Source organism: Oncorhynchus masou, chromosome 22 (genome assembly GCF_036934945.1).
Source record: "Oncorhynchus masou masou isolate Uvic2021 chromosome 22, UVic_Omas_1.1, whole genome shotgun sequence".
NCBI classification, from domain to species: Eukaryota; Metazoa; Chordata; class Actinopteri; order Salmoniformes; family Salmonidae; genus Oncorhynchus; species Oncorhynchus masou.
Genome location: NC_088233.1, coordinates 55,902,592 through 55,925,554, shown reverse-complemented (window position 1 = coordinate 55,925,554; position 22,963 = coordinate 55,902,592). Strand labels below are relative to the sequence as shown.

Here is a 22,963-nt window from a genome sequence, read left to right as displayed (position 1 = left end):
CCTGCTTCCTGGATTGATTATATAATCTTTAAGCTTATTCAAAAACTGTATGGGACATGATCCAGGAAGTAGGTGGAACATTCATAGCATACAGTATATATTTATTATATATATATAAATAGTTGAAGTCAGAAGTTGACATACACCATAGCCAAATACATTTCAACTCAGTTTTTCACAATTCCTGACAATTAATCCTAGTAAAGATTCCCTGTCTGAGGTCAGTTAGGATCACCACTTTATTTTAAGAATGTGAAATGTCAGAATAATAGCAGAGAGAATAATTTATTTCAGGTTTTATATCTTTCATCACATTCCCAGTGGGTCAGAAGTTTACATACACTCAATTAGTATTTGGTACCATTGCCTTTAAATGGTTTAAGTTGCGTCAAACGTTTCGGGTAGCCTTCCACAAGCTTCCCACAAGAAGTTGGGTGAATTTCAGCCCATTCCTCAACACAGAGCTGATGTAACTGATGCAGGTTTGTAGGCCTCCTTGCACGCACACACTTTTTCAGTTCTGCCCACACATATTCTATAGGATTGAGGTCAGGGCTTTGTGATGGCCACTCCAATACCTTGACTTTGTTGTCCTTTAGCCATTTTGCCACAACTTTGGAAATATGCTTGGGGTCATTGTCCATTTGGAAGACCCATTTGCGACCAAGCTTTAACTTCCTGACTGATGTCTTGAGATGTTGCTTCAATATATCCACGTAATTTTCCTCTTCATGAAGCCATCTATTTTGTGAAGTGCACCAGTCCCTCCTTCAGGAAAGCACCCCCACAATATGATGCTGCCACCCCTGTGCTTCATGGTTGGGATGGTGTTCTTCGGCTTGCAAGCCTCCCCCTTTTTCCTCCAAACATAATGATGGTCATTATGGCCAAACAGTTATATTTTTGTTTCATCAGACCAGAGGACATTTCTCCAAAAAGTATGATCTTTGTCCCCATGTGCAGTTGAAAACCGTAGTCTGTTTTTTTTATGGCGGTTTTGGAGCAGTGGATTCTTCCTTGCTGAGTGGCCTTTCAGGTTATGTCGATGTTGGACTTGTTTTCCTGTGGATATAGATACTTTTGTACTCGTTTCCACCAGCATCTTCACAAGGTCCTTTGCTGTTGATCTGGGATTGATTTGTACTTTTCGCACCAAAGTACGTTCATCTCTAGAAAACAGAACGCATCTCCTTCCTGAGAGGTGTGACGGCTGTGTGGTCCTATGGTGTTTATACTTCTGTACTATTGTTTGTACAGATGAAACTAGTGCCTTCAGGCGTTTGGAAATTGCTCCCAAGGATGAACCAGACTTGTGGAGGTCTACATTTTATTTCTGAGGTCTTGCCTGATTTCTTTTGATTTTCCCATGATGTCATGCAAAGAGGCATTGAGTTTGAAGGTAGGCCTTGAAATACATCCACAAGTACACCCCCAATTGACTCAAATTATGTCAATTAGCCTATCAGAAGCTTCTAAAACCATGACAATTTTCCAAGCTGTTTAAAGGCACAGTCAACTTAGTGTACGTAAACTTCTGACCCACTGGAATTGTGATACAGTGATTTATAAGATAAATAATCTGTCTGTAAACAATTGTTGGAAAAATTACTTGTGTCATGCACAAAGTAGATGCCCTAACCGTCTTGCCAAAACTATAGTTTGTTAACAAAACAGTTGTGGAGTGGTTGAAAAACAAGCTTTAATGACTCCAACCTAAGTGTATGTAAACTTCCGACTTCAACTGTAGATGTACAGTACCAGTCAAAATTCTGCACCTACTCATTCAGAGGTTTTTCTTTATTATTGCTATTTTCTACATTGTAGAATACATATAATAATAGTGAAGACATCAAAACTATGAATTAACACATGGAATCATGTAGTAACCCAAAAATTGTTAAACAAATCAAAATATATTTTATTATTTGAGATTCTTCAAAATAGGAACCCTTTGCCTTGATGACAGCTTTCACTCTTGACATTCTCTCAACCAGCTTTATGAGGAATTCTATTCCATCAGTCTTGGGTTCCCACATACGCTGAGGACTTGTTGGATGCTTTTCCTTCACACTCTGGTCCAACTCATCCCAAACCATCTCAACTGGGTTGAGGTCAGGTGATTATGGAGGCCAGGTCATCTGATGCAGCACTCCATCGCTCTCCTTCTTGGTTAAATAGCCCTTACACAGCCTGGAGGTGTGTTGGGTCATTGTTCTGTTGAAAAACAAATGATTATTACACTAAGCGCAAACCATTTGGAATGGCGTATCGCTGCAGAATGCTGTGAAGACACAGCGGTTGGAACCAAAAATCTCAAAATCGGACCTCATCAGACCAAAGGGCAGATTTCCACCGGTTTTATGTCCATTGCTAGTTTTTCTTGGCCCAATCAAGTCTCTTCTTATTATTGGTGTCCTTTAGTAGTGGTTTCTTTGCAGAAGGCCTGATTCACTCAGTCTCATCTGAACAGTTGATGTTGAAATGTGTCTGTTAAAGGAACTCTGTGAAGCATTTATTTGGGCTGCAATCTGAGGTGCAGTTAACACTAATGAACTTATCCTCTGCAGCAGAGTTAACTCTGGGTTTTTCTTTCCTGTGGTGGTCCTCATGAGAGCCAGTTTCATCATAGCGCTTGATGGTTATTGCAAATGCACATGGAGAAACTTTAAAAGTTCCTGACATTTTCCTTATTGACTGACCTTCATGTCTTAAAGTAATGATGGACTTTTGTTTCTCTTTGCTTATTTGAGCTGTTCTTGCCATAATATGGACTTGGTATTTTACCAAATAGGGCTATCATCAAGTCAAAAGGTGGCTACTTTGAAGAATTTCAAATATATTTTGATTTCTTTAACACTTTTTGATTACTACATTATTCCATATGTGTTATTTCGTAGTTTTGATGTCTTCACTATTATTCTACAATGTAGAAAATAGTAAAATAATAAAGAAAAACCCCAGAATGAGTAGGTATGTCCAAACTTTTGACTGCTGGTACTGTATGTGTGTGTGTGTGTGTGTGTGTGTGTGTGTGTGTGTGTGTGTGTGTGTGTGTGTGTGTGTGTGTGTGTGTGTGTGTGTGTGCGTGTGCGTGTGTGCTGTGTGTGATGGTGTGCCAGGCTCAGAGCAATGGGGCAGTAGGCTGGGTACACATTGACCAGTAACCAATGCCCAGTGAACAGACCTTCCAGTGTGTGAGCCCACAGGAAAAGTGCTTGTGCGTGCTTGTGCATGTGTGTGGTGACGAGGTTGAGAGACAGGAAGTTGGCCTGGGAGTTTGCACAGGTGTGTGTGGGGTGTGTTTGAGAGCTGTTGAGAAGGGAAAAGGTTTGCCTCTCAATTTCACATATATGGGCACTTTTCCTCTTTGGGGTACTTATTGCTTACTTAGTGCTGACAGTACGTTTAATAATGCAACCATATGGGACCTTATTCAATCAAAGTGCTATGAAGATTCAGATTCAAAGGTAATGTCAATCTAAGTGTCAACATTGCATTGTACTAATGAGCCATTGTGACTCAACTTCCCGATAGTGAAACCTGTGTGTTTCCAAGGTAACTATTTTCTCCTCTTACACAGTGAGGATTGTTGTTCTAACAGCCCAAATGGAAATCTGGAGTGTGTAGATAACACTGAACACAATGCCAGTCCACTGCCTGCATGCACACAAAGTGCACGCACACACACAGAGACGCAACAACTGGGTGGTCTTCCTGGAGACACAAGGGTTAATATGTGCTGTTTCAGGTTATCGGCTCCACTTGGAGACACACACACACATACACACAAAAACACTGTCTGTATCAGTGGCCGTTCAGTCAGCGTCGCTCTCTGGCTGATATGACCAGTGTCCTGTTGGTCAATGACTGGTTGGCTGGTCAGCGGATCCAGGGTGCAAAAAAATGCACACACCTGATTCCACTAATCAAAAGGCTTGATGAGTTGATTTGTTGAGTCAGGTGTTACTGTTAAGGAAAAATAAGTGCACCCCAGAAACAGGATTGGGAAACACTGAAATAAACCATTGCTCAATGCTTTGGGACACTGAATAAATAGCAGGTAGACTCCTTTCATGGGTAGATGTTTCCAATGTTCCATTATATGTGAGGACAGGTTGTTTGTGACAGGTGAGTCTTTATTTAGTTTTTATCTTGACATCTTCATTTTTTCTAAATTAGGCTGAGATTCCATCCAATCCATGCTAGATCCGCGTTATAGCACGCTTGACATTTTAAAGGGGGCTGAACTTCCTGATTTAGCCTCGGTTAAAAGTTTCCTCACTAGGAAATACGATTAGATTTTGGGTTCTGGAGGCGTGCTTTGATGTGGATGTCTCTTGTGTGTTCGAATGTGGGAAGCCTTTGTACTTTCACTCTGCCTAAACAGTACACAGTTACTCACCCTTCTAGATAACTTCAAACAGTCTAACCAGGTATGATGTCTGGAAGTAGCCTAGACCAGCTAGCAAGCTAGCCAACTTCTTTCGACAATTAGATACAGCCGGTGTGCGACCGTGACAAAGTTGGTCTGACTTTGGAAAGCCTATCTGTGGAGCTAGTTAGGGACTGTCAATAAATTACACATTGTAAATGGACAATATTTTGTTGTTGCACACCTTTTTTTGTCACATACACCAGATAGGTGCATTGAAATGTGTTGTTTTTACAGGATCAACCATAGTAGTACAGAGGAAGTTAGGGTTAATTGCCTTCCTCAAGGGCACAACGATAGATTTTTCACCTTGTTGGCTCGGGTATTCGAACCAGCAACCTTTCAGTTGGCCTAACCCTCTAACTGCTAGGCTACCTGCTGCCCTATTTTAGCTCTCATTAAATGCTTTCAATATTTGGATATTAATTTCTGCAATTTATAGTTAGGTTTTTAAGTCATTGAAATTTGGAGCTATTGACATTTTAAAATATTGTCCCGTGTACATTGTGTAATGATGGTCCCTAACTAGCACCATAGGGATATTGAATGTGAAACAAAACTAGCCATGGGCATTATGATCGGGTAGCGTTGGCAGAATTGAAATAAACTCAACCCAAGGAAGGAAAACTGTTGCGGTACCCTTCATTCCATGTCAATGCGAAATAGTCCGTTTTCAAAAGGAGAAGTTGCTTATTATGTTAAAGGTAATTTCCGATTGAGCCGACATGCGATCTCTGTGATCGTCAGCAACCATGCCTTTGAAAGCTGCATTGTCAGTGCTATGAATTGAATTTTGGTCTAAACATATCTTTATTTTGTTATATTCTGTAATTCAGCTTAGTGATACAAAAACAACGTTTAGACTGTGTTTTGATACACATAATGATTTAAACATCACTTGTGGGAGAAAAACAAGTTTGCCAACATGACCTTTTTTATTTGTTTTAAGTTGTTCCTTTTTCTGTTCAGTTTCTCTGCCAAAAATTGCGATGCGTGAGCACAGTTCACAGAGAGAAAATGTATCACTCATGCTGTCCATCTGACTGTGACACACATGCGCTAGTCAGCTGGCTTACAAACATCTGGTTGTCATTTGTGCAGGAGTGTGGAGGGGGTGAGGGGAGAAGGGAGGATTAGACTGAGTAAGTGAGGGTTGGTTCACAAGAAGAGGTAGAGATGTCCCTTTTCAGAGCGATCCTTTTAACTTGTGCATGTGTGAAACATTACAAGTATCAACTATGGTTACAATGACCTTTGTTTAATTTGGGCTTGTGCTTTATGCTAGAGCTCAACTCTGTACTAGGGGTGTCTTCAGTGAGGTAAAACATTGAAGAACACAGGATAAGGCAAAGGCAGGAAAATAGGCTGTGTGCCAGCCTTTACAAACAGCTGTTGGGTTTGTTGTACTTTAAGAACTTGGTGTGGCAGATAAGGACCCCTGCTCCTTGTGTATCCAAGGAAACCCCCACCCTCAAACCTACACCACCCACTCTTTCCAAAACAACAGCAGGCCATGGCTGTTTGTACCCACACAAGTACAAACATAAACAGCTGTACCATCTTGTCTTACCTCTCAAGTCGCAGACAGTCAGACCCATTATCTCTCTCTTACATGCACACAAAAACACACATTGCATAAACAGATTCCAACACTCAAAGCTAAACAATATCACTCTAAACAACCAACAGGGGCACTTTTTCTCTCTCTCATACAAGCACACGTGCAAGCTCCCCCCCCCCACATGAAGTGTGAGACTGAGAGGATGTAGGGAAGTACTCTTGTAGGGTGGGGCAGTGCAGTGGAGCATAGTGCTGGACCAGGTTTCATGCCAGCATGGAGCAGATGGTGACCCAGCAGGTTCATGGGACCCTGGTCCCCACCGTGTACTAGACGTCCCCACAAGGCACACTGCAAGGTCCCAGAGAGGCTGAGACGCAGGCCTACAGAGGTCAAGGCAAGCCAAATGTGACTTGCTCCAGGAAACTGGGCTTGTGTTGCGCATCACTACTTCACAGCAGAGCCATTGGAACGTATGACTTTTTTTTAACCTTTATTTAACTAGGCAAGTCAGTTAAGACCAAATTCTTATTTACAATGATGGCATAACATAAACATGTTATATTAAAATTTGTTTTTTGGCAGAAATGCCTTCTGGAACATGTGAACTTTCACGTGACTTAATAACAAACGCGTATGCCATTTGTAAATACAAATCAAATTGTTAAATTATGAGCCCAGTTGGTTTAGCCACGGAAAAAGAAAGGAACCTTCCCACTCGTCATGATTGGATGAGATAATGGATGCCGAGAGATGAGTTCGGATTGGTCTGCCATGCAGCTGGCTTCTGTTTATAACATGAGCTGCTCAATATGTGTAGGTGATACTTTTTAATGCAGCTTTTTTTAAAGATATCACAAAGAATTGCAAAAGTGTTGCTAATTCTCTCCACTTTCTCGAGGACCGAGTTTTGAAATCAATGGAATGCCCTGTGGAGTATGATAGCTAAGAAGATGGAGAAAATTCTGGGGTTTGATTGCAAATATGCGTAGGGTGTCAGAAAGAGAACACACAGAAGGCTGTTGTATAAAACACCTGTCACCGAATTACATCTTCAAACTAAGGGCAACCATGGTATCCGTGACAGAGATGGAGAAGCGTTCATCCATGTATATGGGTAAGGAAGTCTAGCTAGCTACATATTCAGATATTATACGTTTCTAATTTTGTCAGGAAGTTGTTTTCATTGCAATTTATAGCGTACATTTAGCTAGCTAGGTAATGTTAGCTGACAGGCTTGATAGCTAACATTACGTGTATGATCTGTGTAGCAATATTATTACTATTATTCTGTGTAGTAATATTTGCATTGCTAGTGTAGCGGTCTTTATATGTACCACAGGAGAACCAAGAAATGAAGAGCGACACCACGGCTGTCTTTTTGGCTTTATGTAGATCTGCAATAGTATCATGAAATGACAGGACAGGAACACATCAGTCTCCAATGCACCATCTGACAAGTTGTTCTTTCTCTCTCAGTGTTTTCTCGGACCCACATAATCACATTCATACATAAAGCCATGATGTATAAAATAATAACCCGTCCTTAATACAAAGAATGTATAATCTTAATTCTTAGACAATAGAACCATACCTGCAATTGTATTATGAAAAGACAGGACAGGAACAAATCAGTCTCCAATGCACCATCTGACAAGTTGTTCTATACAGGAGCATGAAGAAAAAACACTTATCCTGTCTCACATCCCCAATACATTGCTAGGTGCTTTCAGTGACAGTATTAAGATACAACAACTCATGTACAAAAACACTGTAATACAAACAAGCTACAACGTGAAATCACCTTTATTCCATTCAGACCTTATATGGCAAAAACTACATCTCCCATAATGCAACGCTAGCATCAGTCGGCAGCTCAGCTAACCGTTTGCGTCACAGAAAGCTAGCAACAGCAATACTAGCTAGCAACAGCAATACTTTTTAGCGCTCTGTAAACTATATTAATAACAACAATAAAACTCAAAGTTACATGTTTCAATAATCTCACACTCCCTTATAACAATATCTACAGGATTAACCTTGGGATATTTGATTTATTTCACTTTATGGACTTCTAAAAAGGAGTAATCTACAACACATACTATACCTTTCTCTTTGTGTTTTCTCGGACTGAGGAGAACGGGAGCTACAGGGTGTTAGCAGGTGACGTAAGCACCCAGATGAAATAAAATAAATTTAATGAAATAAAACCTGAAGATGTTAACATTATTCAGCTACTGTAGCTGCCTACATCAACAGGCAGCACTAGTAGCGCAACAATTAAAATTAGACACCAAAAGTAAAGTTCCTGGCGATCATAGCGATCTGACTCTTCCCTTCTGTCTGAACTTGGAATATTCCTGTTCACGGGCTTCGGCCACTGACCCTTAACCTGGTTGTTCTGTTCTGCGTTGTATACTATTCTAATAATTTGACGTTTGATAATAACCTTTTTAACTCTCCTACACAAGGTATAGCTAATTATAGCCTAATGTTAGCTAACTAAGTAATATTGAACCTAGTTGTTTAGCTTTAGATATCTGCAGATTCGTGCAGGTTAGTAATGTTATGAGTTGGGATTATGGTTCATTGTTTTCCTAGCTAGCTACATGTCCAAACAAAAGACTTGACTTTGCAAGTAACCATTTCACTGTACCATTTTCACCTTCTGTAACCTGTGCATGTGACAAACTTGTATTTGATATAGCGTGATTAATATAGTTTTATTTTATATAGTGTGTGTGTTTACCAGAGACGGTAATGTGAAGAACAACATGACCTGCACCAAAGTCAAATTAGAATATAACGACGTTAGGCCAACAAGACTGTAAGCTATTTTCTGTAATTAGTTTGCCATTAACTTGCAAATAATGACCTCGTTGTGAGTTTATTTTCCTGCAATAATGAATACAAATTAGCTCAAGTTAAAACATTGTCAGCTATATGATGGGGTCATTATTTGAATTGGCTAGCCAGCTAACTTAACATTAGCTAGCTTGCTAACCAGCTAGGAAATGAAACCAAAACATTTTTAGAAAGTTGCTTTTAGTTGCCTGGTTTGATAGATTAACATATAATAACTTTATTGGTGTTAAAATACACTAGTTATGCTATTTTGGACCAACAGGCTGCTGATGTAATGCTGTTGTTTTTGTGTATATACTTATGATGTTGGACGACAATAGAATGTTCATGATGTCACTGTGACAACTGTTGATAGATGTAGTATAAACCAGCCTTTAGTCTGGAAACTTTGGCTGTTTAGTACAAGGCCTCACATGTGAATCCTTAAAGAGATGAGTAGGCCTAAGGCTTAAGACGGTGTGAACGATGCTGAATGGGTGTAGACACAGAAGAGCTCTCCAGTACGTTTACATTCAAGGCCATTTTCTCAAAAGTGAGGTGATAAGTTTGTCAACTTTCAAAGCAGAATACTTTCCCATTGTACCTCAACTATTGTATGATATACCATTTTTATCTCTGTCTCTACTTTATCCAATGTAAAAACACAATTTCAAATTTTGCTACATAAGACCGACTCGAGCTGGTCGGACACAATTTAACAAAAATTATATTTTAGGAGGAGCTCTACCTATCTGCTTCTGCTCAGTTAAACTTCTTAAGGCTAGGGGGCACTATTTTCACATCCGGATGAAAAGCATGCCCAAAGAACCAAAGAAAACTGCCTGCTACTCAGGCCCAGAAGATAGCATATGTATATTATTAGTGGATTTGCATAGAAAACACTCTGAAGTTTCTAAAACTGTTTGAATGATGTCTGTGAGTATAACAGAACTTATTTGGCGGGCAAAGCCCAGAGGACAAACCATCCCGGAATTTTGTTTATTGAGGTCACTCTCTTTTCAATGAGATTTCTATGTGGATCTAGATTTCGAAGGCACATGCTTGCAGTTCCTATCGCTTCCACTAGATGTCAACAGTCTTTAGAAATTGTTGGATGTTTTTCCTTTGAGAAATGAAGAAGTATGCTGTTCAGAACGAGGGTCGAGTCTAGTGTACTGTTGTGGTTGGGGCGTGCAACCTGAAAGCTCGCTCCGCTTTGTTGTCGTCCGGTATTGAACACAGTTTATCCCGTCTTAAATTTGATCAATTATTTACGTTTAAAAACACCTAAAGTTGGATTAGGAAAGTTGTTTGGATCAAGTTTACAGGTAACTATATTAAATACTTTGTAGTCACGTTGCGCGAGTTGGAACCGGTATTTTTCTGGATGAAACAAGCCAAATAAATGGGACATTTTGGAGATATAACGACAGAATATATCGAACAAAAGGACCATTTGTGATGTTTAATGGACATATTGGAGTGCCAACAGAAGATCTTCAAAGGTAAGGCGTGAATTATATCGTTATTTCTGTCACGCCTGGTGGGTTAAAATGCGATTTTCATGTGTTTGTTTCATGGGGTGCTGTCCCCAGATAATAGCATGGTTTGCTTTCGCTGTAAAACCATTTTGAAATCTGACACTGTGGCTGGATTAAAACCTCTCTAGGGTACGTTATGGTCATTATTTGAACTGGCTAGCCAGCTAACTTAATGCTAGCTAACGAGCTAGAAACTAACCAAAACATTGTTTAGAAAGTTGCTTTTAGTTGCCTGGTTTGATAGATTGACAAATACTACATTCATTTTTAAACAGATGGGTTCATTGGTGTTAATTAAAATACACCAGTTTTGCTATTTTGGACCATCAGGCTTCTGATGTCATGCAGCCTGTCGTTTGTTGTGTTTTATACTTTTTCATAACGAGTTTGATGTCGGGCGGCAAAAGATTGTTCATGATGTCACTGCGACAACTGTCTACAGACATGTCGATAGACATAATATAAACCAGCCTTACGTCTTGAAATCGTTGGTTGTTTTAGTGGCACATGGCCTCACATGTGAATCCTTAAAGTGATGGGTGGGGCTCAGGCTTAAGAGGGTGTAAATGATGCTGAATGGGAATAGACAAAGAGCTCTCCAGCAGGTGTCCCAAAACATTCACGGACCATTTTCTCAAAAGTGGGGTTACAAGTTTATCAAACAGAATGACTTTTCCATTGTTCCTCAACTGTAGTGTATAATATACAATTTTCTAGCTCTGAGTCTCTACTTTTATCCAATGTAATAAAAAAAAGACTGAATCAAGCCGGTCGGTCACAAATCAACCTCAGGTGACAGGAAGAGTAAGGTAAAAGCCAGGGAGGAAGAAGAAGACAAGCACCAACACCTCCACGAAGAAGAAGTTAATGAAGAAGAGTTATACTAGTATAGCAACAGTAGTTTACAAAGTATAGTAAGGGCTATATTCAATCTGTATTGTGGAAATTCGGCGCTACAGCATGATTTCAATTTAAATGCATAATCCTGTGTTATCGGACATTGCATTCACGTTAAACTCTGCAGATGTCGGCTTAAAAGGAAATTGCCTTTACAGAAAGCTTCAGCGATACTGATAGGCCTAATTATTCTACACACACACGCACACGCACACACACGCAAACACACACACTCAGCCAGGTGTTCCCAAACTTTTTCACTCAGGCCTCCCGTTTTATTTCATTTTTTTATGGCTTGATCAGCTTATAGTGCAGGTAGATTGTGGCTTCCATCAATGTAATTTTCTGCATCATTTCCAATCCCCCATAAATATTTAAAAAAATATATATATATATATAACAAATCAAAATATATTTGAGATCCTTTGACTTGATGACAGCTTTGCACACTCTTGGTATTCTCTCAACCAGCTTCATTAGGTAGTCACCTGGAATGCATTTCAATTAACAGGTGTGCCTTCTTAAAGTTAATTTGTGGAATTTCTTTCCTTCGTGATGCCTTTTGAGCCAATCAGTTGTTTTGGGACAAGGTAGAGGTGGTATACAGAAGATCACCCTATTTGATGATAGACCAAGTCCATATTATGGCAAGAACATCTCAAATAAGCAAAGAGAAACGACAGTCCATCATTACTTTAAGACATGAAGGCCAGTCAATCAGGAAAATGTCTAGTTTCTTCAAGTGCAGTCTCAAACATTTTCTCAAATTGACTTTCTTGGGCCAAGAAACACGAGCAATGGACATTAGACCCGTTGAAATCTATACTTTGGTCTGATGAGTCCAAATGTTAAATTTTTGGTTCCATCCGCTGTGTCTTTGTGAGATGCAGAGTAGATAAATGGAAGATCTCCGCATGTGTGGTTCCCACCGTGAAGCATGGAGGAGGAGGTGTGATGATCTGGGGGTGCTTTACTGGTGACACTGTCAGTGATTTATTTAGAATTCAAGGCACACTTAACCAGTATGGCTACCACAGCACTCTGCAGCAATACACCATCCCATCTGGTTTGCTCTTAGTGGGACTATCATTTGTTTTTCAACAGGACAATGACCCAACACACCTCCAGGCTGTGTAGAAGACAGATTCGACCAAAACAAAATGGCAGCAGTTTCCTACTTCCTCATGTCCAAAAGCCATTTGTATTTTCATAGCTACAACGACCCCAGTCCGATCCAATCACCCCACCAACCCCCCCCCCCCCCCCATTAATTCCTATTGACACAGTGACCACATCGATACAACTTCCCTTTAGGCACGTCACATTGTCTCTCTGAACTAACCTTTCACCTTCTCCCCTCAATATCACCTGCCATAAAAGCAGCATTTGGACAGAGCATTCTCAGTCTAGTTGAGGGGCCCCTGTGAGGACCCTGGTGTTTATCAGCTATGGGCAAACAGTGGCTTTGAGGAACGGTTGGAGCCAGGCTTCTCTGACTTTATGGCATTGATTTAAGACTGGAGCCACAGAGTGAGGAATCTGACTGGGCTTAGCAGCAGGGCCCCACTCTAGTGAGTCCTCCTAGCTAACTAGTAACCTATTGGGCCCCCAGAGACACAGAGAGAGAGGTATGGGAGACAGGAGACTGGGACATGTAATTCCTGTCTTGGCATAGGTTGTAACTAAACCACTCAAAGGTCATAGAGGTTACATTGTATCGTTGTACCTTTGCTGCTAAGACATAACATTGACACAATGTTGCAAATGGGTCATAAGAAGGTTACAACATTGCAAATATGTTGTGAGAAGGTTGGCCAAGATATTCCCATGTGACAACGGAATAAGTACAGACGACAACGTATGCTAGAGTGATTGTTTCAATCAATTATATTGTAATTGACTTGTATTTACTCATCTGCTAAAGGACTCCGATGTATTTGTATGTTTACCTAGTTTGTTGTTGAATAACTGTGTCAGAGGTCAGAGAGAAATCCTAATGACCAACCTTGAGCCTACTGACTCCTATTCACCTTATTTGGGAGGGTGCTATGTTACAGAATATTCAGATAGAAATGTATTGTGTAGAACATAAACAATTCTCTGCCATGCAGACTAAAGATTACTGTCAGCTATCAGTGTCTATAAATGACATTTCTATCAAGTCAATATCAGTAGTTAGACGGTTGCTCCCCAGGGGCATCTATAGAGGGAATCAAAATCAGTGGGGATGTTACTGGGGATAGGAAGTCAGCCAGGGCAAACAGAATTGACAGGATGTGAAGGTTCATGTTGACTGTGTGTGTGTGTGTGTGATGATCTGTCCACAAAATGAGGTGGAAACTGAGCTGCACTTCCTAACCTCCTGCCAAATGTATGAACACATTAAAGCCATTTATTTCCCACGGATCACACAGACCCCCAAAGAATTTTAAAACAAATCAAACATTGATAAACTCCCATATCTGTGAAATATCACAGCAGCAAGATGTGTTTCCCATAGCCATGAGGAAAGGGGGTATGAATATGGCATGAGCATGTGTGTCTGAGCAAGTGTGATGTGATTAATGTTTGTTGAAATTTATCTAGGTCTGAGTTGGTGTTTTGTCTTTATTTGTCTTTTTTCTTTATGTTGAAGGTTGGACATTAAGCCTCAGCCAACGTCATGTGTAGTTTAGAGGATCTAAGTTTGTGGAATGTTAAGTTGTCTATTGTATATTTATGCATTGTCTAAAAACCTAAATAAAATGAAGGTTGAGTTTTAATAAAGGTTTCATTAAAACTCAAAATAGCAACCAGTGGAGCACAAACAACATGGTAAATACCATCTATGTATCTGTTTATCAATATGTATCTGTTTATCTATCTCCCCCCACTATTTGTACTACAACTATTTGCACATTGCTAAAAGGCTGATAATATAGCCTTTGAACTGTCTTTTTATCTTTTTTAAACCTTTTTGATTGCAATGTTTAGTGTTAATTTTGAATAGTTTTTCATGATATTGCTAAATTTGTTTCTTCTCACTTTTTTGTTGACAGGTTGTCTAGTGGTTAGAGCGTTGGATAGTAACAGAAAGATTGCAAGATCGATCCCCGAGCTGATAAGGTAAACATATGCCGTTCTGCCCCTGAACAAGGCAGTTAACCCACTGTTCCTTGGCTGTCATTGAAAATAAGAATTTGTTTTTAACTGACTTGCCTAGGCAAATAAAGGTTAAATAAACTTGCACTGACTGTACAAAACATGAGGAACACCTTCTTAAAGTTGAGTTGTACCCCCTTTTGCCCTCAGAACAGCCTCAATTCGTTGGCATGGAAGGTGTCGAAAGCATTCCACAGGGATGCTGGCCCATAATTGACTCCAGTGCTTCACACAGTTGTGTCAAGTTGGCTGGATGTACTTTGGGTGGAGGACCATTCTTGATGTACACGGGAAACTGATGAATGAGAAAAAGCCAGCAGTATTGCTGTTCTTGACACACTCAAACCGGTGCGCCTCACACCTACTAGCATACCCTGTTCAAAGGCACTTAAATCTTTTGTCTTGCCCATTCACCCTCTAAATGGCACACATACACAATCCATGCCTCAATTGTCTCAATGCTTAAAAATCCTTATTTAACCTGTGTCCTCCCTTTCATCTACATCAATTAAAGTGGATTTAACAGGTAAGATCAATAAGGAATCAAAGCTTTCACCTGGATTCACATATCATGTTCCTAATGTTTTGTACACTCAGTGTATGTTTCCCATGCCCCTTTGAATGGAATTGAATTGAGAGAGTATGCCAGAGGCTCTGTCATACTCTGCTGTACTCTGCTGCTTCTCTCTATCGCCTGCCTGCCTGCCTGCCTGCCTGCCTGCCTGCCTGCCTGCCTGCCAGCCTGCCTGCCTGCCTGCCCTCTCTCATGACCCTCCCCCACTGACCTGGCTGGCTTGTGTCTGTACTGGCATTGAGAGAATACGATGTAATTGGTTGGCCAGTTCTGGTGCAGAGGGAGAAGGAGGGAGCGAGACAGAATGCTGACTCAGGCACTATCTCTATTGTTCTCTAAATTGTAACCCAACACCCCCTGGCTCCAGGCCCCAGATTGGCCTTCTAACTGCGGCCAGCCGAAACTGCTACAGCAGAGGGACAGTGGTGTATAATATGCTGTGTAAAACAAAATTCCTATCTCCCCCATTTTCCTGATAGTAGTTCAAAATCTACAATGCCTTCAGAAAGTATTCACACCCCTTTTTCCACATTTTGTTGTGTTACAGCTTACATTTATAATGGATTAAATTTAGATTTTGTGTCACTGGCCTACAGACAATATGTTTTTAGAATTTTTAAAGAAAATTACTAATGAAAACTATTCAACCCCTTTGTAATGGCAAGCCTAAATAAGTTCAGGAGTAAACATTTGCTTAATAAGTCACATAAGTTGGATGGACTTGCAATAATAGTGTTTATGACTACCTCATTTCTGTACCCAACACATACAATTATCTGTAAAATCCCTCAGTCGAACACAGATTGAAACACAAAGACCAGGAAGGTGTTCCAATGCCTCGCAAATAAGGGCACCTATTGGTAGATGGGTAATACAAAATAAAAACGCAGACATTGAATAACCCTTTGAGCATGGTAAAGCTATTAATTACACTTTGGATGGTGTACAATACACCCAGTCACTACAAAGATACAGGCGTCCTTCTTAACTCTGTTTCCGGAGGAAGAAAACCACTCAGGGATTTCACCATGATGCCAACTGAGACTTGAAAACAGTTACAGAGTTTAATGGCTGTGACAGGGGAAAAATTAGGATTGATCAACAACATTGTAGTTATTCCACAATTCTAACCTAAATGACAGAGTGAAAAGTAGGAAGCCTGTACAGAATAAAACATGTTCCAAAACATGCATCCTGTTTGCAACAAGGAACGGAAGTTAAACTGCAAAAAATCTACTTTATGTCCTGAATACAACGTTGTTTGGGGCAAATCCAACACAAAACCTGGTTCAGTCTGCTTTCCAACACACTGAGAGACAAATCCACCTTTCAGCAGGACAATAACCTAAAACACAAGTCTAATATACTGTCACGACTTCCGCCAAATTCGGCTCCTCTTCTTGTTCGGGCAACGTTCGGCAGTCGACATCACCCGCTTTCTAGCTATCGCCGCTCCATTTTCCATGTATACATTTGATTTGTCTTGTTCCATGCACACCTGGTTTTCATTCCCCAATTAATCTACATGCATGTATTACTCTGTTCTCCATGTCTTTGTGTAAGATTGCTTGTGTTACGTGTTTGTTGACGTGCCAGACTGGCTTGTTATTTTCCGTGGTATGTTTTTTTAATATATTTTATTTTACCTTTATTTAACCAGGTAGGGAAGTTGAGAACAAGTACTCATTTACAATTGCGACCTGGCCAAGATAAAGCAAAGCAGTTCGACACACAACAACTCAGTTACACATGGAGTAAAACAAACATACATTACAAACAAGTCTATATACAATGTGAGCAAATGAGGTGAGAAGGGAGGAAAAGGCAAAAAAAAGGTCATGGTGGCAAAGTAAATGCAATATAGCAAGTAAAACACTGGAATGGTAGATTTGAAGTGGAAGAATGTGCAAAGTAGAAATAAAAATAATGGGGTGCAAAGGAGAAAAATAAATAAAGTAGGGAAAGAGGTAGTTGTTTGGGCTGAATTATAGATGGGCTATGTACAGGGCTATGTACAGCTGCAGTAATCTGTGAGCTGCTCTGACAGCTGGTGCTTAAAGCTAGTGAGGGAGATAAGTGTTTCCAGTTTCAGAGATTTTTGTAGTTCGTTCCAGTCATTGGCAGCAGAGAACAGGAAGGAGAGGCGGCCAAAGACTGAATTGGTTTTGGGGGTGACCAGAGAGATACACCTGCTGGAGCACGCGCTACAGGTGGGTGATGCTATGGTAACCAGCGAGCTAAGATAAGGGGGGACTTTACCTAGCAGGGTCTTGTAGATAACCTGGAGCCAGTGGGTTTGGCGACGAGTATGAAGCAAGGGCCAGCCAATGAGAGCGTACAGGTCGCAATGGTGGGTAGTATATGGGGATTTGGTGACAAAACGGATGGCACTGTGACAGACAGCATCCAATTTGTTGAGTAGGGTATTGGAGGCTATTTTGTAAATGACATCGCCGAAGTCGAGGATTGGTAGGATGGTCAGTTTGGCAGCATGAGTGAAGGATGCTTTGTTGCGAAATAGGAAGCCAATTCTTGATTTAACTTTGGATTGGAGATGTTTGATGTGGGTCTGGAAGGAGAGTTTAGAGTCTAACCAGACACCTAGGTATTTGTAGTTGTCCATGTATTCTAAGTCCGAGCTATCCAGAGTAGTGATGTTGGAGAGGCGGGCAGGTGCAGGCAGCGATCGGTTGAAGATCATGCATTTAGTTTTACTTGTATTTAAGATCAATTGGAGGCCATGGAAGGAGAGTTGTATGGCATTGAAGCTTGCCTGGAGGGTTGTTAACACAGTGTCCAAAGAAGGGCCAGAAGTATACAGAATGGTGTCGTCTGCGTACTGGTGGATCAGAGACCCACCAGCAGCAAGAGCGACATTATTGATGTATACAGAGAACAGAGTCGGTCCAAGAATTGAACTCTGTGGCACCCCCATAGAGACGGCCAGAGGTCCGGACAACATACCCTCCGATTTGACACACTGAACTCTGTCTGAGAAGTAGTTGGTGAACCAGGCGAGGCAATCATTTGAGAAACCAAGGCTGTCGAGTCTGCCGATGAGGATGTGGTGATTGACAGTCGAAAGCCTTGGCCAGATCAATGAATATGACTGCACAGTAATGTTTCTTATTGATGGCGGTTAAGATATCGTTTAGGACCTTGAGCTTGGCTGAGGTGCACCCATGACCAGCTCTGAAACAAGATTGCATAGCAGAGAGGGTATGGTGAGATTCGAAATGGTCTGTAATCTGTTTGTTGACATGGCTTTCGAAGACCTTAGAAAGGCAGGCTAGGATAGATATAGGTGTGTAGCAGTTTGGGTCTAGAGTGTCACCCCCTTTGAAGAGGGGTTGACCGCAGCTGCTTCCCAATCTTTGGGAATCTCAGACGACACGAAAGAGGTTAAACAGGCTAGTAATAGGGGTGGCAACAATTTCGGCAGATAATTCTAGAAAGATAGGGTCCAGATTGTCTAGCCAGGCTGATTTGTAGGGGTCCAGGTTTTGCAGCTCTTTCAGAACATCAGCTGACTAGATTTGGGAGAAGGAGAAATGGGGAAGGCTTGGGCGAGTTGCTGTGGGGGGTGCAGTGCTGTTGACCGGGGTAGGGATAGCCAGGTGGAAAGCATGGCCAGCCGTAGAAAAATGCTTCTTGAAATTCTCAATTATGGTGGATTTATCAGTGGTGACAGTGTTTCCTATCTTCAGTGCAGTGGGCAGCTGGGAGGTGGTGTTCTTATTCTCCATGGACTTTACAGTGTCCCAGAAATTTTTGAGTTAGTGTTGCAGGAAGCAAATTTCTGCTTGAAAAAGCTAGCCTTGGCTTTTCTAAGTGCCTGTGTATGTTGGTTTCTAGCTTCCCTGAAAAGCTGCATATCACGGGGGATGTTCGATGCTAATCCAGAACGCCACAGGATGTTTTTGTGTTGGGTCTGGGGCAGTAAGGTCTGGGGAGAACCAAGGGCTATATCTGTTCCTGGTTCTAAATGTATTGAATGGGGAATGCTTATTTAAGAGGGTTAGGCATTTTTTTTAAATAACCAGGCATCCTCTACTGACAGGATGAGATCAATATCCTTCCAGGATACCCCGGCCAGGTCGATTAGGAAGGCCTGCTTGCTGAAGTGTTTCAGGGAGCGTTTGACAGTGATGAGTGGAGGTTGTTTGACCGCAGACCCATTACGGATGCAGGCAATGAGGCAGTGATCGCTGAGATCTTGGTTGAAAACAGCGTAGGTGTATTTAGAGGGAAAGTTGGTTAGGATGATATCTATGAGGGTGCCCATGTTTATGGCTTTGGGGAGGTACCTGGTAGGTTCATTGATAATTTGTATTTCACAAAGATGTTTATTGTTTAACCTGTTGAAACTCTAGGGGCGCAATTTCATTTTTGGATGAAAAACGTTCCCGTTTTAAACAAGATATTTTGTCACAAAAAGATGCTCGACTATGCATATAATTGATAGCTTTCGAAAGAAAACACTCTGACGTGTCCAGAACTGCAAAGATATTTTCTGTGCGTGCCCTAGAACGTGAGCTTCAGGCAAAACCAAGATGAGACGGCATCCAGGAAATGAGCAGGATTTTTGAGGCTCTGTTTTCCATTGTCTCCTTTATATGGCTGTGAATGCGAGAGGAGTAAGTCTGCCCTTTCTGTCGTTTCCCCAAGGTGTCTGCAGCATTGTGACGTATTTGTAGGCATATCATTGGAAGATTGACCATAAGAGACCACATTTACCAGGTGTCCACCCGGTGTCCTGCGCCGAAATTGGTGCGCAAAAGTCAGCTGCAAGTATTTTTCCATGGAATTTAGAGAAGAATGAAGGCTTCCACGAACGATATATCAATGAAGGGATATGTGAAAAAACACCTTGAGGATTGATTCCAAACAACGTTTGGCATGTTTCGGTCGATAATATGGAGTTAATTCGGAAAAAGTTTGACGTTGTAGGAGACTGAAATTTCGGTTCGTTTCGGTAGCCAAATGTGATTACAAAACGGAGCGATTTCTCCTACACACAGACGCTTTCAGGAAAAACTGCGCATTTGGTATGTAACTGAGAGTCTCCTCATTGAAAACATCTGGTTTTTGTGAAAATGTTGCGTGCTAAATGCTACTCAAAATGCTAAGCTAGCTTAGCATACTCTTACACAAATTAGTCAATTGCTATGGTTCAAAAACATATTTTGAAAATCTGAGATGACAGTGTTGTTAAGAAAAGGCTAAGCTTGAGAACAGGCGCATTATTTTCATTTTATTTGCGATTTTCAGAAATCGTTAACGTTGCGTTATGCTAATGAGCCTGAGGCTTTAGTCACGATCCCGGATCCGGGATGGGGAGATTCAAGATTAACATAATTATTGTGACTGTTTTGAGCATTTTGCACTTTTGCCTAAATAATGTGTGCGCCTGTTCACAAATCTCTGCTCTCCTGCACCTGAGCTACCAGTACGCACACATCTGACAGAATCATACACCTACCATGGAGTCAGCAGGAGCAGGTACCCAGGTCAGAGGAATCGAGGAGCGCGTCCAGGAACACGCATCATCTCAGTACCATGATGGATTACATTGTCCAGACCATGGACCGCTGGGAGAGACAGGAAGTCTCTCCAGCGCCTCGAACAGTTCAACCGGGGTTACCTCTACCCGTCCCATCCGGATCCAGCTCCATTGGGATGCGTTTCTCCCTTCCCAGGGATTATGATGGGACGGCAGCACCTTGCCAGGGGTTCCTATTACAGCTGGACCTATACCTGGCCACCATTCACCCAGCTCCCTCGGGAAGGGAGAGGTTGTTCGCCCTCGTCTCATGCATCTTGGGGAGAGCTCTGGAGTGGGAAAACGCTGTGTGGAGAGAGGAAGACGCGGCGTTGGACCACTTCGAGGAAATACTCTTCCATTTGAGGCAGGGGACGAGGAGCGCATAGAAGTTTGCGCTAGAGGGCCTTGGCCGCCAGAGCAGGATGGAACGACAGGGCCCTCATCGACCACTATCGATGCAGCCTACGTGAGGACGTCTGACGGGAGTTGAACTGCAGGGATGCCACCATCACCTTTGACCAACTGGTGGATCTGTCCATCCGGTTGGATAACCTGCTGGTCATCTGTGGATGTCCTGAGGGGGCTCTGTTGGTTCCATCTCCCAGCACTCCCGCTCCGGTGCCCATGGAGGTTGGAGGAGGGGCCTTCACATTCATATGGCCGCAGAGGGCACACTGCCGGTCGTTGCTGGGTTGGTCCCTCTGGGAGTTGAGGCAGCAGGCAGGGCACTTTGGCGTCACCCCAGGTGAGTCTGCACCACTCTCATCCAGAGTCCTTTGTTGTCCACCTGTTTGTACATGTTTGTTTCCCTGAGTTCTCCCCGCATTCCCAGTATAAGGTGCTCACCGATTTTAGGCGCAGCTGGGAATTTTATCGACAGAGCGTCAGCTCTTAGTTTAGAGATCCCCATTATTCCTGTGGATAGACCTTTCCCGGTTCACGCTCTGGATAGTCGACCATTAGAGTCGAGGCTGATCAGAGAAGCCACCATCTCCCTGGCCATGAAGATGCAGGGGGCCACAAGGAGAGAATCAGTGTCTTTCTCATTGACTCTCCTGCACTTCACGTGGTACTAGGCCTTCCCTGGTTAGCTCGTCATAACCCCAAAATTCCCTGGCAACGGAGGGCTCTCACGGGGTGGTCGCGAGAGTGGTCGGGGAGGTGTGTAGGGGTGTCCGTTGGTGATACCACAGTGGAAAGTCCAGACCAGGTCTCCACCGTGCGCATTCCCCCAGAATATGCAGATTTGTCTCTCGCCTCAATTACCACCACATCGACGGGGGGATTGTGCGATAAATCTCCTGGTAGACGCTGCACTTCCCAGGAGTCACGTGTATCCCCCTGTCGCAAGCGGAGATGGTGGCTATGGAGACATATGTCTCAGAATCCCTGCGTCAGGGGTACATTCGGTGCTCCACTTCAACCTCCTCGAGTTTCTTTTTTGTGAAGGAGAAGGATGGAGGTCTGCGCCCATGCATTGACTATAGAGTTCTAAATCAGATGACGGTGAGGTACAGTTACCCGCTACCTCTTATCGCCACGGCGATTGAGTCAATGCACGGGGTGCGCTTCTTCACTAAACTGGATCTCAGGAGTGTGTACAATCTGGTGTGTGTCTGGGAGAGAGACGAGTGGAAGACGGCATTTAGTACCACCTCGGGGCATTATGAGTACCTCGTCATGCCGTACGAGTTGATGAATGCTCCATCAGTCTTCCAATCCTTCGTAGATTAGATTTTCAGGGACCTGCACCGGCAGGGTGTAGTGGTGTATGTTGATGACATTCTGATATACTCCGCTGCACGCGCCGAGCATGTGTCCTTGGTGCGCAAGGTACTTGGACGACTGTTGGAGCATGACCTGTACGTCAAGGCTGAGAAATGCCTGTTCTTTCAGCAGTCCGTCTCTTTCCTAGGGTTTCGCATGTCCACATGCGGTGGGTGGAGATGGAGAGTGACCGAATAGCAGCCGTGCGTAATTGGCTGACTCCCACCACGGTAAAGGAGTTGCAGCAATTTTTTAGGATTTGCCCATTACTATCGGAGATTTATCCGGGGTTTTGGCCAGGTGGCTGCTCCCATTACCTCACTGCTGAAGGGGGGTCCTGTACGTCTGCAGTGGTCGGTTGAGGCGGACAGGGCTTTTGGGCACCTAAGAGTTCTGTTTACCTCGGCTCCCGTGCTGGCCCATCCGGATCCCTCTTTGGCGTTCACAGTGGAGGTGGACGCTTCCGAGGCTGGGATCGGAGCCGTGCTCTCTCAGTGCTCGGGCACGGCACCGAAGCGGGCACGGCACACGGCACAAAGAAGCTCAGCCCGGCGGAGTGGAACTATGATGTGGGGGACGGGAGCTGTTGGCTGTGGTTAAGGCTTTAAAGGTGTGGAGACATTGGCTTGAGGGGACTAAACACAATTTCCTCATCTGGACTGAC

At 42.6% G+C, this 22,963-nt stretch overlaps 1 long non-coding RNA gene across 1 annotated transcript in view; it reads left to right on the top strand.

Annotated features, from left to right (window-relative positions):
• Positions 1-4,045: 4,045 nt before the first annotated feature.
• The window catches only part of LOC135509719 (uncharacterized), a 57,954-nt gene continuing 39,036 nt past the window's right edge, over positions 4,046-22,963 (top strand). The window contains exons 1-2 of the long non-coding RNA XR_010450967.1: positions 4,046-4,128; positions 14,311-14,377. This is a non-coding gene — a long non-coding RNA (uncharacterized LOC135509719). The remainder of the gene's footprint in view (positions 4,129-14,310; positions 14,378-22,963) is intronic.